General features: G+C 36.0%; 1 long non-coding RNA gene across 1 annotated transcript in view; it reads left to right on the plus strand.

Annotated features, from left to right (window-relative positions):
• LOC115893852 overlaps nucleotides 1-16,138 on the plus strand; it is a 359,383-nt gene extending 343,245 nt beyond the window's left edge. The window contains exon 3 of the long non-coding RNA XR_004053873.1: nucleotides 15,918-16,138. This is a non-coding gene — a long non-coding RNA (uncharacterized LOC115893852). The remainder of the gene's footprint in view (nucleotides 1-15,917) is intronic.
• The last annotated feature ends 1,577 nt before the right edge of the window (nucleotides 16,139-17,715 follow it).

A 17,715-nucleotide genomic window follows, 5' to 3' on the forward strand; every position in this document is an offset into this window, starting at 1 on the left:
TCAAAACTATTTTGTCTCACAAATCTCCTACAGCTGTTCTATTTTTATGCTCTTTTTTCTCCACATATCTCGGTTTTGAATTTTGTATTAACCTGTCAATTTCAGAATTTTAACCTCTATGTTCATTCTGTTGATATAACCATTCTTTGAAAATGTATTTTTAGTTCTGAAAGTCTATTTCTTTCCTTTTATAAATGTCAATTTCCTACTGAAACATCTTTTTATTCATCTTTTTTTCTAGTATTGCAATACTCTATACTTATTTTGAAGTCTTTCTCGGCTAACTCCAGTGTCTCAAGTATATCAATCATCCATAAGTGTGCTTTCAGTTCATTTTACTTTATTTTGTTGTTTTTGAGCTTTTTATTGTGGTCTAGTAATTTTTATTAAGTGTTAGTGATTCCGTAGTGAAAAATTATAGAGGTTTAAGGCAATAATGTTTCCCTCCAGACAGCATTTGTCTTTCTCCTCTTAGGATAAAACACTAGAGGCTTATCTGGAACTGTTCTGAGTCTTGACTGCATTGAAGGCTCATTAACATTTTATTCTACTTTTGGTTTGATCTTGAGTCAGCCAAAAGCTCTGTGTATTCTCTGTGACCCCTCCTGGGCTCAGATTCTGAACTATAGTTGTCGTCTTACATGATTGTTTATAGCTCTGTTGTACTTTTCACAGTCTTTCCTCTTAGCTTTTTAATCTCCCTATAGCTCAGCATTTAGCAAATGTTTTCAGGGAAAAGTTGACCATGTGGCTGCCAAATTCCACCAATAACTACTGGTTCCTTCATCTTCCAACAGCATTCTCTGTGGGCTCACAGCTCTGATTCTGAGCCTCCTGCTGCTGCCTGGAGCTATCAAGTGACCCCAGAGCAAAAGCAGATGCAAAAATTATTTAAACGTTAAAGGGTCTGCCTCCAAAACCTATGTGTGATTTTTTCAGGTCTGGCCTGAAATATGCAGCTACAGAGACTTTACCTGACACAGGTTAAAGGAGAAAGCTGCCCTCCTCACAGCATACTTGGTGCACAGCCAATGAACTGCAGCCTCTGAAGGGAGCTGTAGTCAAGCATTGGAACTCTCTGGCCCATCATGCTCCTGGCACATTTTCATGCCTTGCCCTGGCATCTTCATCTCTTTATCTGCAGCCTTGAATCGAGGTCCTCTTTGGGTGTTTCTGCTAAAGTTTCCTTAAGAGGAGAGGATAAGAAAACCTTCAAAATACTTTTCCCCATTCTGACTCAGTACCCAGTACTTTCCTACTCCTATCCCACCCCCTCATGCTTCCCCTGATCCCAGACTCCATAAAACTGTGGGGACCTTTTGTCTGAAGTTCTCTCAAGAGTGAGGCATCCTCCATGCCTCTGCGGATCCCCCTGCCCCTTGGTTGGTACACATTCCTTAAGGGAAAATGAAACAGAGAGTCAGCCTTTCCAATCTGGTTTTAGCCTCTTACTTTTGCAATTTCAGTACCAATTAAAGGATTCTTTCATTTGTGACTTGTTGCTTTAATTGACTGCTCCCTGACACCCGGCAGCTTAGCTCTGTCTCTCCAGCTCAGTGGAGCTCCTGACAACCTGTCTTTAGCATTTTTTTTTTTTTTAAGTCTTAGTCCAGTTTTTGTCTCAGTAGCTCTTGACTGCAATTATGTATTTTGTATTTGTATCTTATCGGCACTTTACAGGAATTTGCAGCCCAGATGCTATTCTACTACTTTCTAATCTCTCCTAGCCAGGAGCATAATTCTCATTCACTGCCCTACAATTAAACACCCTGAAAATATACATAACATTCCTGATTACATTTCACAAACACAACTTAGGTTTGGTTTTGCTTTGTTTGAGACAGGGTCTCACTCTGTTACCCAGGCTGGAGTTCAGTGGCATGAACACGACTCACTGCAGTCTCAAACTTCTCTGCCTAGATGATTCTCCTGCCTCAGCTTCTCAGGTAGCTGGGACCACAGGTGCATGCTACCATGCCTGGCTAATTTTTAAAAATGTTTTTTAGAGGCAGGGTATTGCCATGTTGCCCAGGTTGGTCTCGAACTCCTATTAAACCTAGCTTCAAGTGTATCTAAGAAATATACACTCATACTCCTGAGAAGATTGTCATCTTTGATGCTGTTAGGAAGAATAAGGGGGAAATGTTTATTAAGGAAGGCAACTAACAGTCTCTTCTGCGTATGCACATTTGTGCCAGAGTTCCATGCCTGCCCCTTTTCATGCTGTCTGGCATGTCTAACACCAACTGAATTGATTATACAATATATGTTTAGTTTCTATTCATAGGGTACGTTCCTGACGCTGATGGCATGGCCAGGGATTAGATGGCTGATGAATTATCAACACTGGTGATTTGGGGTGGCTACGGACAAAGAATTACAGGATGATGAAGCTCTAAAGATCTAACATTATCACGTTAATTATACTTAACAATACTGTATTGTTTACACAAAATTTACCAAGAAAGTAGATCTTAACTGTCCTCACTGGACACATATACACACAAATAGTAACTATGTTTGCTGCGGGATGTGTTAATTATAATAATTTGATTGTGGTGATCCTTGTACAATGTATATGTACATAAATCATCATCATACACCGTGAATATATATAATTTGTGTCAATTATATCTCAGTAAAGCTGAAAAAATAAATGTTCAAAAAAAGCTTAAAAAAAGAACAACATGGTCATGGTGAGGAAAGTCACAGGCCTTGATACTAGAAATACACTGGATTATGTGAATGTATTTTTTACATTTTATAAATACTATGTGGTTGAAAGGTTGAATGGTTAATATGTCCCTGAAATGATGTAATTTTGATTTTTAAATTAATTTTTTCCTTGTTATGTAGGTCTCTCCACATACATGGAAACTCCGTCAAAACAAAAACAAAAACAAACAAACAAAAAAACAAAAAGAAAGAAGAAAGAAAGAAAGAAAGAAAGAAAGAAAGAAAGAAAGAAAGAGAAAGAAAGAAAGAAAGAAAGAAAGAAAGAAAGAAAGAAAAAGAAAGAAGGAAAGAAAAGAGGGAGAAAAGAAAGAAGAAGAAGGACCTCTGTAGAGCTGGTTCAGATCCCAAGGGAGAGGACCTGCTGGGCTAATACTGGTCCTGCAGAAGCTTAGAGAAGAGGCCCCGTGGAGCTGGGATTGAGCTGCAAGAGGAAGAGAGCCCACCAACAGAAGCATATTCAGGTTGATTCTCAAAATGTGGCAGGGAATGGGGGGTGGGGGAATTGGCAAGTTGCCACTGCCAGGGGAACAAACACCCTAAAGGGTGACTGATAAGACAGAAAGCAATCAGAAATGAACAGTTCCTTTCTTTCTTCTTCAGCCTACCCCGTCTCTCTACCACCCCCTACTGGTGGGGTTGGAGCTATCTGGCAAAATAAAAAAATGTGATTGGTAGAGTGTCAACCACAACATCCCAAAACAATATATAGCAGACAAGATTTGAAACTGAGGAAAAGTAGCTTGCTGACTACCACAAGGATCTTACATATGTTACCAAAAGAGTCTCTGGGTGATGCATTTTCTAATTTACGGTTTTATAGAATCTGTAGGATCCTATTTTAATGGAGAATATTATTAACATAATTAAATGTGGACAAAATAAAATGGATTTGAAATCATATCCCCTAAACTAAAGATGGTGTGTATTCTCATTATGAAAAACTGAGATTAAAAACAGGAAAAGCCAAAGTAGGTTTAAACTATAATTGCTTGTGAATACAAATATCTTAGATTTTCTGGATAGTCTTGATTTCAAAAATTAAGTTTTAATGTTGAAACTGTTGAAAAATGTTTGAAAAATGTTTCCTTGTAAATATGTGTGTGTCCACAGGTTGGTGTGTGTGTGTGTGTGTGTGTCTAAGTGTTTTTAATGTGTATCTAGAAAAGTGATTGACATTTTGGATTGAGTAAAACTAGATTATTTTAACTGAAGTCTAGCTTAAATATTCTCTGGTCTCTGGCATGGATCCTTAAAAAGTCAACTACAGCTTTTAATGGAGAGAAGAGAAGATGACATCTGGCTGATGCAGGCATATATTTCGGTTACATTCCACTTCTCTCTGGAAGAGAAAGGAATATTTGGGCAAATAATATAAATGAACTAAAAATATAACTTCAGTTGTCATAGGCAACCTTTTTCTTCCAAGGAGAAGAAAGGATAAGGATAAGAAACATATGGGAAAAAAGATACATGTCTGAAAGTACACACAAGAGAAATCTAAGAATAACATGAACACATATGCTGTTTGCAACTAATCAAGCAAATTACCATCCAAAAACGCTCAATGTTCCTCAATGAATTCTCATTTACTTCTAAGAGTCATTTTTGTAGACCCATTTTCCTTCCAGCTGGCAATGAAAAAGTAAAGTAAAAACTGTTAGGAACAAAGGATAAGAAGAGTAATTTTCAGTAATTCCATTGAGGCACAGCAGCACAAATCACTCTTATTCAGTTCCATTTACAACTCTATCGTGTTCAGTGGAAGCTATTTTGTTAACTAAGTTAACTAAGCATATATCATGGAAATCATGTATCATGACCACACAATTTTCTTGTTTTAATTTGTCGTTCACTTCAGAATCTGAGACTAAAAACTATGTAAGTATAGATTTTAAATTTGTATTTTTGTAAATGTTCCAATTTCCTCATTATTGGTTTCAGTTATAAATATCTACTAGTGCCTTATTTATGTTGCTACCTAACTCAGGTAACTGCTTTAACTCACCAAGCTTTTGCTTTGTTTTGTTTGATTTGCTTGTTTTTCTTTGTTTTGAAGTTGGAAACCTAGGAATGCTAAACTTAGAAGTTTATGTTATATAATACTATAAATTCCTAAATACTTATTATATTATTTAAAGTGGAAAGCAGTATGAGATTTAAGGAGGGGCTTTGGGAGGGAAAATGGGTGGTAAAGTAACAAAGTTAGAAATACACAAACAATAGGAGGATTTAAAAAATTCTCATAAGCTATGAAACAATGTGATAACACAACAACAAAACAAACAGAAAACAAAGTGAAAGCAGTTGATTCTGGTGCTATATTTTCCTTGAGTTATGAGTGCTAAAAAAGCAATCTTATCTTTCTTTCTGTTTATTATTACTTCTACTTCTCTAAATCACATATTGTATAATAATCTATTCACTGAAATTTAGACTTTTTATGGCCTAGTATTGATCAATTTTGTGAATGTTCTGAAAATAAGGTGGAGGGGGAACCTTTATTTTTATCTGTATAGCTAGTGGGTCACACTTGTTAACTCTTATTTCATATTTTCTATTGTTTTTGTTCTGTTGTATCTGTCAATAACAAGAGAAAATGTTTCAATTATGATCAGTTTTGGACTTACTCCTTTAGTTATACCAACCTTCTTTGCCTCATATTTTTAGGCTATTTTAGAAACACAAACTTTAAAATTGCTGCATCCTTTCAGTTAATAGAACCTAGGAAAATAACAGGTTCTATTAACTATCAAATAGAAGGTAATGTACCTTCCTACCTCAATAATGTTTTGTGTTTGGTGTTCCTTATTTTATTTGGCTTTAATATTACAGTGGTTTTGTTTCGGTTAGTATCTGCCTGGTGTATGGTTTTACATTCTTCAAATTTAATTTTTTATTATCCTTATGCTTTAGGTGTACTCTGAAAAACAAGAACCTATCTCTGGTCTGGAACCTTTAAAATCTAAACTCTCAATCTTTGTCTTTTAATTAGTGAGTTCAGTCCATATAATGTTATTATAAGTGTGTATATATTTGGCACTATACATACCACCTTAAATCTTGAAATATTTCCTTGATATTTTTCCCCTTATTTAAGTTACTTCATCCAAAACTGTTTTTATTGTGAGTCTTGGCATGGCAAAATTTCTGAAGCATTAATGCCTATAAGTAATTATTACATTGTTTAATCATAATAAACAAAGGGTAGCTTTCCCAAATATAGGATTCTGAGTTGTAAATTATTTTTCTTTAATACTTTGAAAATACTAATGCATACTGGTCATTCATCTAGAGTTGGAAGATCATTGGAAAACACGTTATTAACCTAATGTAGATGCTTCTCAACTGACAACATGTTTATGTCCTGATGAACCCATTGCAAGTATTTGTAAGTTGAAAATGCATTTAATACTGCTAACTTACTGAAAATTATAGTCTAGCCTACCTTAAAAATACTCAGAATACTTACATTAGCCTACAGTTGAGCAAAATCATCTAACACAAAGCCCACAAACACAAAGCCCACAGCATAATAAAAATCATCTAACACAAAGCCCACTGCACAAAGCCCACTGCATCTAACACAAAGCCCACTGCATAATAAAGTATAGAATATCTCATTAATTTATTGAATACTATACTGAGAGTGAAAAACTGAATGGTGGGTATGGGTACTTAACGAGTGGTTTCTACTGAATGCATATCACTTTCACACCATTGTCAAGCCAAGAAATTGTAAATCAGGGATCATCTGTACTTGTTTATATATATATATAAAATTATATATTATTATATATAATTATAATTTTATATTATATATTATATTTTTATGTATAATTATATGTATAATTTTATATTATATATATATATAATTGAGTCTGTGTGAATGCATTTAGTTTCTCATCTAACCTGATATTAAATTTTACTAGAATTTGACTAGGTATTTGGTTTCTTTTTATTTCTCGACCCTTTGGTGCTCCAAGAGTCTTCCAATCTAAATTGTTTAAATTATTGTTTTTAATTCTAAAACGTTAATCTCCATTATTTCTGTTTTCATTTCTTCTGAAATTTCATTTCTTTCTCTTTTGGAACTCACATCTAGATATTAGCATTCTGTTTAAACTCTACCTCTCAACTTTTCTATTATATGATCTATTTTTTTTGTCTCTTCCTTTTTCCCTCTAGTAGGTTTTCTGAATATTAGATTAATACTCTAATTTGTTCTTTTGTTATCAATATTCTGCTGTTTATGTTGTGTTGTTTACTTAAGCTATCATTATTTTTAGTTTATATCTCTACTCTTTATTTTTCTTCCATATTCCTCTATTCCTGTTTCACATTGTTAATACCATTCTCTATTTCTTTTGATCTGTTTTTTAAGCTAATTTTAATTCCTTGGGCCTTTTCTTGTACTATTTCTGGTTCAAATAAGATCTAAAAGGGAAGCTAAGATGTTTATCTTTTTAAACAGTTGTGTTCCTCAAACTTTTTATTATTTTGGCCTATGAGCTCATTTTCCCTCCGAGAGGTATTGACTGCTCTATCAGGCAATGTGTGTAGGGAAAAGCCAGACACCAGTTTCATTTAGCATTAATGAGCTCGGGTAATGGGTGGTATTTGAACCTCAGGTCTTGAGCTCCAAGCACCATACATGATCGATAACTCCCAATTCCGCCCAACAACTTACAGGTTCGGATATTCTTTCTCCTTTGAAGGAGAAATGGCAGTTAGAAGGAGACACTCCACAGATATTCAGTATTTAAGAATCAGGCAGCACTCAAAACCAGTAGTATGAGAAGCAGGCTTGTAAAGGCAGAATGCAGAGCCAAAATAAGGAAATTACTTGAGAGACTACAAGTAGCTATTTGCCTTATTTGGGTGGAAAGCCCCTAGTTAGAGGTTAGTTGGTGGTTTCTGATTGGTTAAGCTTAAGTTTCATTTTACTGTTTGCATTGAATTGGGTTTTGTGTTGCTTATGTAGGAAACCAAGTCACTGGAGCAGTCTCAGCCCAGTGGCCCCATTAGTTACTTTAATACCTTCTAGGAAATTTGTTTGCTTTTTTCTAATATACTCATAAATTTGATTATAAAATTTAAATAATACTACTATATGCATATTTTTATAATTTGCTTTTATTATTATAATTACTAATATGCAGTGCAAATGTTTAAATATCATTACATATTCTTCTCTAGAATGATATAATTTTACAGCTGCATAGTATCTCACTGTATGAAGAAAAAATAAATAACTTCATAATGGTCATTTGACATGTTGCTAATAATAGTTTATTATTGCATATGTCACTGATAAAACTATTATTTTTACACTAAATTATTAGTGTGCATATATTTGTTTATTGATCATGTATTTCTACATGTTGCATTGCTAATTTTTTTAACTATTTTCTCCTTGATGTATTACATATGTAGTAAAATGCATAAATCTTAAATGCATGGCACAAGAAATTTTTACATATGTGTACCCCTGTGTAACCATCACACATTACAATTTATATGTTGGATCAGTTCCTAATAACTATCCATATATTTTGAGAAAAATTAATCATTTTAAATTTGTCTTTTATTTTTCTCTGCATCCTCTCCAACATTATTTTTCTGCTTAAAATCTTACAATTTTGATATGCAACTTATTACCATTATTTGTATAAATATGTTCCTCAAATATACCTGTTTTTAGAGAAAATAAAAGTAACTTTATGCTTTATCACAGTGTTACCTGACTTCTGGTGATAGCTTATGAATATGTGGAGATTTTATTTTGATAGGTTATGTTAGAATCCGTGCTATAGGACCTAGTGTAGAGGAAAAAAGACTGAGACTCTGGGAATGTCTTACCAAAAAAAAAAAAAAATCAAATGAACTGGTTTGTTAGCATCTAAATTTTTGAGTATAAAAACAAGTAACATACTCTTATACTTTCTAACACAACTCTTGAAAAATTCTACCAATTGGCCATATTATTTAAAATTATTTGTCACAAATATTCTGTTACCTTTAAAACTGATGAAAGAAGTCAGAGAATATAAACCATAGGAAGAGAGAGCAGCAGGAAAGCCAGTCCTTTGAAAGTACAGGACTACTAGGCTTAATACCAGGGCGATGAAATAATCCATACAACAAACCCCCATGACACAAGTTTACCTATGTAACAAATCTGCACAGGTTCCTTGAACTAAAAACGAAAGTTGTTCTTTTTTATTTTTTTAAAAAAGACCCACCATTTTTGTATTATCAGTTTAAATTACAACTTAACCTGGCAGCATAAGATGATAGGGGAAATGTATGACTTTATAGAACAGTTAAGCTCAGGTCTTAATGTAAACATCCTTCAGAGGAAGAAATCTGTAAGACCCACTGACATTGAATTCTGCTTTTTTTTCCTAATCTAGGATTCTATTAGTTGTAAGATCTATCTCAATTGTACAGATGTTTAAAATGTAAGAAGAAATATATGGAAATTGGGATAAATAAAATGCGTTACTAAAGACAAAAGAAAGAAAATACAGGACTAAGTCACTACCACAAGCTCAATAAAATTATCTCCGTAAGGCAGCATTCATTTATATAAGTGTTAAGTTATAAAAAGTCATTTGAATGATTGCTGGAAAAAAAATCATCTCTACTTGACTCTATAGTTGAAAAGTATATGCATACAAAAGTTTAAAACCAAGTAAATTTTTTACAGCCCAGGGAAATGATGAGATCAAATCAGAAATACATATACTCAGTCGTATAAAAATTCCAAAGAACACTCAGTAACTGCAAAAGTTTATCTAAATAACAATTCACAGAAGAATATCCATTAATATTTTAATAGGAAGATGAGATGAGAATGTCTGAAAAAGCAAATTGGAGGTTTAAAGAAGTTATCCATCAAATTCAACCAAGTTTCATAGCCATTATATTTCTCGATTCTATTTACATAAGAAAAGAAATGGAAAAACAGTGTTTTTGAGTAATGTGGACTCAGGCACTTTTATCCCAAATTGTTTTGCTTGCTGATATGAGCAGGAAGCTGTCCTTGTGCTATTCACTTCACTGTGTAAGAGCTGATGTCTATAGAAGTTAAAGGTTGAAGACAATGTCTCCGCACATGAGACTGTAAATACAGAAACAATTGAGCTGTTCTTTAAATGAAGGTTAGCTTACTGAAAGCAAAAAGAAGTAACTCTCTGAAACCTCAGATGCATTGGAAACTGCTCTAACTCACTGCAAAATGAATGTAGCTAAGGTTATTTTAGAACTGGCTATCCATGCCTTTGTTTCCACATGAAAACATTGCTTGTACTTTTTCATACAAAAAGCAGACTTGGTGCTACAGGCTTCCAGTAAAAACTCTACTTTCTAATTTTTAAAAAGACAGATATAAGTTTAGAAATACACTTCAAACATGTCTGCAAAGAACAAGATTGTAAGTATTCTAAACCCTTAGAAACCTCATGAAACTAGAGTTGTTTCTTTTACTTGATAGTCAAGCTGTAAAGGGAAGTCTGGTTTTTGCTGTAGGCTTTAGTGCCATCAGCAGTAACAATTGGTATTTGGGGTTATTTATTTCAAAGGTGTGGCTAACACTCTCCAGAGGGCGGCCAGCTGGGAGTTGGGAATGTTCAGTTGGCACCAGGGATGAGAAAGACTTCAGTGACAAGAGTTAATTGTTTATTTGTCAGAACTTTAAAAAGTAGCTGTAATATTATTTCCCCACATAACTCCAACTATTCTTCCCATATTACTGTAACTTGGGCTTTGTATAATCATTCTTTGTGTCTATTTCATGTTGTTTTACTCTAAGTATGCTGACACTACTGCTGGAGGGCTAGAAATCACCAAAAGGCAGAAATTCATGAGAAAATTAAACTATATTTAGAGAAATACTGATGGAATGTTACTAATACAATATTACTGCTTTATTCCACTGACCCTTGAAATATATGTGAAACTCATAGCTAAACAGGAAGGCCAGGGAGGGAATATTGTTTAAGGATTGAATCCTAGATTATGCTTAGATGTCCTAGCTCTGAATACATAATATCTAAACTAGTTATGCATTGCTGAAGTTAATTTTTTCACTCAAATTTTGGAAACATTGATGAATAAAACAATTGTTTCTCCTTTAAAGAAAGCAAGCATTATACTTGAATTTGTGGTATTGTAGACATCAATTTAAATCTATTTCTGAATCTCATGAAGAAACTATAGACACTTATGCTCAGGTATCATATTTTAAGCAATCTTCTTATTTTACGTGTGCTAAACAAATATCATTATTTTACAAATAGTATATATAATTCAATGTTCATTAAATAATTTCATTTATTTTCTTAGATTTAAATAGTAAGAAATAGCATAAGAAGATATCTGCACTCCCATGTGATATGGTTTGGCTGTTTTCCCACCAAAAATATCATCTTGAATAATCCCCATAATCCCCACATGTCAAAGGGTGGGACCAGGTGGAGGTAATTGGATCATGGGGGTGGTTTCCCCCATGCTCTTCTTGTGATAGTGAGTGAGTCTTAGGAGATCTGATAGTTTTATAGGCATCTGGCATTTTCCCTCCTGGTATTCACTCTGTCCTGCTGCCCTGTGGAGAAGGCGCTTGCTTCTCCTTTGCCTTCAGCTATAATTGTAAGTTTCCTGAGGCGTCCCCAGCCATGTGGATCTGGGAGTCAATTAAATCTTTCTTTTATAAATTACCCAGTCTTGGATATTTCTTCATAGCAGTGTGAGAACAGACTAATACAATAAATTAGTACCAAGGTAGTGAGCACTGCTATAAGAATACCCAAAAATGTGGAAGTGACTTTCGAACTGGGTAACAGGCAGATGTTGGAACAGTTTGGAGGGCTCAGAAGAAGACAAGAAAATGAAGGAAAGTTTTGAACATCCTAGAGACTTGTTGAATGGTTTTAACCAAAATGCTGATAGTGATATGAACAATGAAGTCCAGTCTGAGGGGGTCTCAGATGGAGATGAGGCAATTGTTGGGAACTGGAGTAAAGGTGACCCTTGCTATGTTTTAGCAAAGAGACTGGCAGCATTTTGTCACTGCCCTAGAGATCTATGGAACTTTGAACTTTAGGGAGATGATTTAGGGCATCTTGTAGAAGAAATTTCTAAGCAGCAAAGTGTTCAAGAGGAAGCAGAGCATACAAGTTTGGGCAATTTGTAGCCAGACAATGTGATAGAAAAAAAAAACCCCATCTTCTTGAGAGGAATCCATGCAGACTGCAGAAATTTGCATAATTAACAAGGAGCCGAATGTTAAGCATCGACAAAGGGGAAAATATCTCCAGGGCATTTCAGAGAACTTCATGACAGCCCCTCCCATTATAGGCCTACAAGGGAAAAATGGTTTTATGGGTGGGTCCCAGGGCCCCCTGCTCTGTGCAGCCTGAAGACATAGTACCCTGTGTCCCAGATGATTCAGCTCTAGTCATGGCTAAAAGGGGTCAAGATACAGCTCATGCAGTTGCTTCAAAGGGTGCAAGCCCCAAACCTTGACAGCTTCCACATGGTGTTGAGCCTGTGAGTGCACAGAAGTCAAGAACTGAGCTTTGGGAACCTCCGCCTAGATTTCAGAGGATGTATGGAATCTCCTGGATGTCCAGAGAGAAGTTTGCTACAGGGATGGAGCCCTCATGGAGAAATTCTGCTAGGGCAGTGTAGAAAGGAAATGTGGGGTTGGAGCCCCCAGAAAGAGTCCCCACTGGGCCACTGCCTAGTGGAGCTGTGAGAAGAGGTTCACCATCCTCCAGAACCCGGAATGGTAGAACCACCAGCAGTTTGCACCAAGGACCTGGAAAAGCTGCAGACACTCAACGCCAGCTCAAGTAAGCAGCCAGGATAGGGGCTACACCCTGCAAAGCCACAGGGGTGGAGCTGCCCAAGGTCTTGGGAGCTCATGTCTTGCATCAGCATGACCTGGATGCAAGACATGGAACCAAAGGAGATCATTTTGGAAACTTTAGGTTTAATAACTGCCCTATTAGATTTTGGACTTGCTTGGGGTCTGCAGCCCCTTTGTTTTGACCAATTTTTCCCATTTGGAACAGGTATATTTACCCAATGCCTGTACCCCCATTGTATCTAGGAATTAACTAACTTGCTTTTGATTTTACAGGCTTATAGGCAGAAGGGACTTGCCTTGTTTCAGATGAGACTTTGGACTTGGACTTTCGTGTTCAGGCTGGAATAAGTTAAGACTTTGGGGGACTGTTGGAAAGGCATGATTGTGTTTTGAAATGTGAGGACATGAGATTTGGGAGAGGGCAGGGGTGGAATGATATGGTTTGGCTGTGTCCCCACCAAAAATCTCATCTTGTATTATAATACCCATAATCCCCACATATCAAGGTCAGGACCAAGTGGAGGCAATTGGATCATGGGGTAAGTTTTCCTCATGCTGTTCTTGTGAATAAGTCTCATGAGATCTGATGGTTTTATAAACATCTGGCATTTCTACTGCTGGCATTCACTTAGTCTTGCTGCCCTGTGAAGAAGGTGCCTGCTTCTCCTTTGCCTTCCATCATGATTGTAAGTTTCCTGAGGCCTCTCCAGCAATGTGGACCTGTGGGTCAATTAAACCTCTTTCTTTTATAAATTACCCAGTCTTGAGTATTTCTTCATAGCAGTGTGAGAATGGGGTAATACTAATAGTGCTGCAGTATTCACAATAGCCAATATTTGGAAGCAACCTAAGTGTCCGTCAACAGACCAATGGATAAAGAAAATGTGGTATTAATACTTAATAGACAACAGAGTACTATTTAACCATAAAAAAGAATGAGATCCTGCCATTTGCAACAACATGGATGGAATTAGAGGACATTGTATTAAGTGAAATAAGCCAGGCATGGAAAGACAAATTTAGCATGTTCTCTTTTATTTGTGAGAACTAAAAACTGTAACAATTGAACTCATAAAGATAGAAAGCAAAATGATGGTTACCAGAGTCTGGAAAGGGTAGTGGGGAGTGGTAGAAGAAGTGGGGATGTTTAATGGTTACAAAAATATAGTTAGATAGAATGAATATGATGTAGTATCTGATAGCACAACAGGGTGACTACAGTTAACGATAATTTATTGTACATTTTAAAATAACTAAAGAAGTATATATAATTGGATTGTTTGTAATAAAAAGAAAGGATAAATGCTTGAGGTAATGAGTACCCCATTTACCCTGATATGACTATTACACATTGCAGGCCTGTATCAAAATAGCTCATGTACCCCATAAACATATAGACCTACTATATTCCTACAAAAATTTAAAAACCTGATTTATCATCAACAATAACAAAAAATACCATAAGACAGGAGTAACCTTGTATTTATAACATTGAAATGTGAAACATGTTTCAGAAATTTAAATTAATCAGTACAATGGAGTGTGGTTTTTTGTTTTGTGTTTTTGTTTTTTGTTACGGGAAACCAAAAAACACATCCTCCAGACTAATGTGTAGTGACAAGTTTAACTGTGATTACCAACGTAAACATACTATCATCCAAATGATAAAAGTGACAAACTGTTTATCTGAGAATATTTACTTGCCTTTTTGTTTTGTTTTGTTTTGCTTTTTAAAACTATGTCAATGAATATAATATGAATTCTGAAAACAATGAAGTAGAATACCAGAGTGAGTATTCTGGCATTCAAATTCAAATACAAATATTGCTTAGTATAAGGGCAATGCTAGAATTCAGAAACTTTTATTAGGATTCCTGAGTCACATAATTGGCCTCCTTTTTAAAAAATTTCCATTTAGTAATAAGAATTTACAAACAAGATTACCAGTAAAAATGTTACCCCACAATATATTGGTTAGAAAGCAATTGTTTGCAGTTTTTCTTTTAACATGTAACATGTGATTAAGTAGCCATGAAACAGGTTGGCAGCTTTAGCAATGGTGCTTTACTGAGGATAGATGCAGTATGACAAGAAAATACCACACACAGTGCACAAAATACAAGTGACTCTTACTGTAGAGGAAATTTCAGCATGGGATGGGGGGTCAGCATCAGGAGATGACATGCCTACGAAAGAGAGCTGACAGACTAAGAGGAAAGAAAATACGTTCACCTGGAGTGAAAAATACTGTGTTTCTTTCATTTTCTCTTGGTTCAGGAAATGGCCATGTCAGTGCCAAATTGTAGGACCATCCAAGGGGCCCTATTTACAGCTGAAAACGTTCATGATAGAGGCATCCATGGTGGTGAATGAGGGCAGGGTGAAGACAATCTAGGTTTGGAAGTGTGTCTTATTGGTGTGTGTCTTCTTGTGTTCTGGTTCCATCCTTGACAGAACCTATCCTTCTTAGATTTAATATTTATTCTCTTTGTTCTAGGAATTCTATCTTCTATCTCAATATTTCAGCCTCTTTAGCCTGTATTTTATGCTGGATGATATTTCCATGGTTTATTCTATTATAACCTATTGTTGGTTTTGTTTGTTTGTTTATCTGGTTGGATGGTATTTTAAAAATTATGCTAAGAACAATTAACATGATATCTACCCTGAACAGATGATTAAATGTGCAGTACACTATTGCCAGCATTGATCTCTGGAACTTACTTATCTGACATGATTGAAACTATATCAGTTGAACAACAACTCCTCATTTCTACCTCCCTCCAGCCCCCGGCAACTCCCATTCGACTCCATTCAAACGTCTGTGGCAGAAGGCCCCTACAAGCGAAAATGGGGCCACAGGGTGGTGTGGGTGGGCCCCAAGGACTCAGGGGAATGTTGAACTCCATTCACCTATGAGTTTGACTACATTAGATAGCTCATTAGATACCTCATTGAAGTGGAATAGTGCAGTATCTGTCCTTCTGTGCCTGGCTTATTTCACTTAGCATAATGTCTTCCAGGTTCATCCATGTTGTTACAAATGGCAGGATTTTCTTTATTTGAGTTTCAGTAATATTCCGTTGTATGTATACATCCATTTTCTTTATCCACTCAGCCATCAATGGACATTTAGATTATCACTATATCTCAGCTATTGTGAATAATGCTTCAGTGAACACAGAAGAAGTACAGTATCTCTTTGAGATCCTAATTTCAATTCTTTTAGATATATACCTAGAAGTGGAATTACTGGGTCATCTGATAGTTCTGTTTTTAATTTTTGAGGACTCTCCATATTGTTTTCCAGAGAGGCTGCATCATTTTGAGACAGACAAGTGAAAAGTGCTCGCTGGAGAATCTCTGAGTGGCCTGTGCACTGGGAGGATGGAGTGAAGCTGTGGGAAGTTTGCACCATTTGCAGGGGGAGAAGCCTGGCCATTCCTGTTCCTGGGTGGTAACCTGGGACTCAATCTGTGAGATGGCGGCTTTTTAACAGGAATCCCTCTCACTTTGCTGACAGTCTTTTTCCTTTTCACCCAATAAATGTTGTTTTTCTCACCCTTCTATGTGTCCACGTGCCTAATCTTTCCTTGTCGTGTGATGAGAACCTGGTTGATAGCTGAACTGAGGCAGAAAGTCCTGCAACATTTTTGCATACCAGGGTTTCCACTTCTCCATATCCTCGCCAACACTTGTTATCTCTTTTGTTTGTTATTGATAATCGCTATTCTAACAGGTGTGAGGCAATAGCTCACTGTGGTTTGATTTACATTTACCTGATAATTAGTGGTATTGATCAACTTTTCATGTATCTGTTGGCCATTTGCATGCATTCTTTTGAGAAATGTTTATTTAGGTTCTTTGTTCATTTTTTAATCAAGTTATTTGATTTTTGCTATTGAGTTGTGGGAATTTCTCATGCAGTTTGGAAATGAACTTCTTGTCAAATATATAGTTTGCAAATATTTTCTTGCATTTCATAGGTTGCCTTTTATTTTGTTGATTGTTTTGCTGTGCAGAAGCTTTTTAGTTTGATGTAATCTTACTTGTTTATGTTTGCATTTGTTGTTCATAATCTATTTCTTTAAGCTTTCTCTAGTGGAGATTTTACTCTTTAATTTCCTACAATATAAATATTGATTATTGTTGTGTTTTACTCTTTATTGATTGCTTTTTGTTTCAGTTATCCAGCCTTTATTCCAGAATGGATATTTCTAATTATGGATAACTTGCTCCTGTATTTTAGAACATATGTAACCTTGCATCGTTTTTTTTTTAAACCTTGCATCTTTTTTTTATTTTTAAATGTTTTCTAAAATGTTATTTGAACTTTAGGTCAAAATGACATTGTAGATTAGCTTTTAACTCTATGCAGTCACTCATCTGCGAAAGTCTGCTGGACTTTCGCAGGTTTTCAGCTAGCTCCTCCAATCAAGGCACCACATTTTCCATATGAAGTACAATACCAGGAAGGACAGATCCAGACTGTGCTCTGCTTCTATAGCCTTGCTGTTTCTGTCAACACTTTGTCTAACACTTTTCATTAATTGACTGAAATATAAATGTGCCATGTATTTCCACACATCCTCTTTTCCTTCTTTATGCCAGGTACTGAGATTTAACTCTGAAAGGATTTAGGAATTTAGTTAAGCACACACGCATTCTTTGACAAAGGGTGAAGGATTAATTTCATTCTGTTCTTGTTCGAATCAAAGGCAGCTACCTGCTTTTTTGGCAAGTGCTGCCCCTGCTTCACAAAAGTGGGGGCATGCGAAGAGTGAGTTAAAATTTGTCCCAGTAATCCCAGCACTTTGGGAGGCTGAGACGGGCGGATCACGAGGTCAGGAGATCGAGACCATCCTGGCTAACATGGTGAAACCCTGTCTCTACTAAAAAATACAAAAAAACTAGCCAGGCGAGGTGGCGGGCGCCTGTAGTCCCAGCTACTCGTGAGGCTGAGGCAGGAGAATGGCGGGAACCCGGGAGGCGGAGCTTGCAGTGAGCTGAGATCCGGCCACTGCACTCCAGCCTGGGTGACAGAGCGAGACTCCGTCTCAAAAAAAAAAAAAAAAAAAAATTGTCCCACCTTCTTGGGGGCACCCTGT

The sequence above is a fragment of the Rhinopithecus roxellana genome, chromosome 2 (assembly GCF_007565055.1).
Source record: "Rhinopithecus roxellana isolate Shanxi Qingling chromosome 2, ASM756505v1, whole genome shotgun sequence".
In the NCBI taxonomy this organism is placed as follows: domain Eukaryota; kingdom Metazoa; phylum Chordata; class Mammalia; order Primates; family Cercopithecidae; genus Rhinopithecus; species Rhinopithecus roxellana.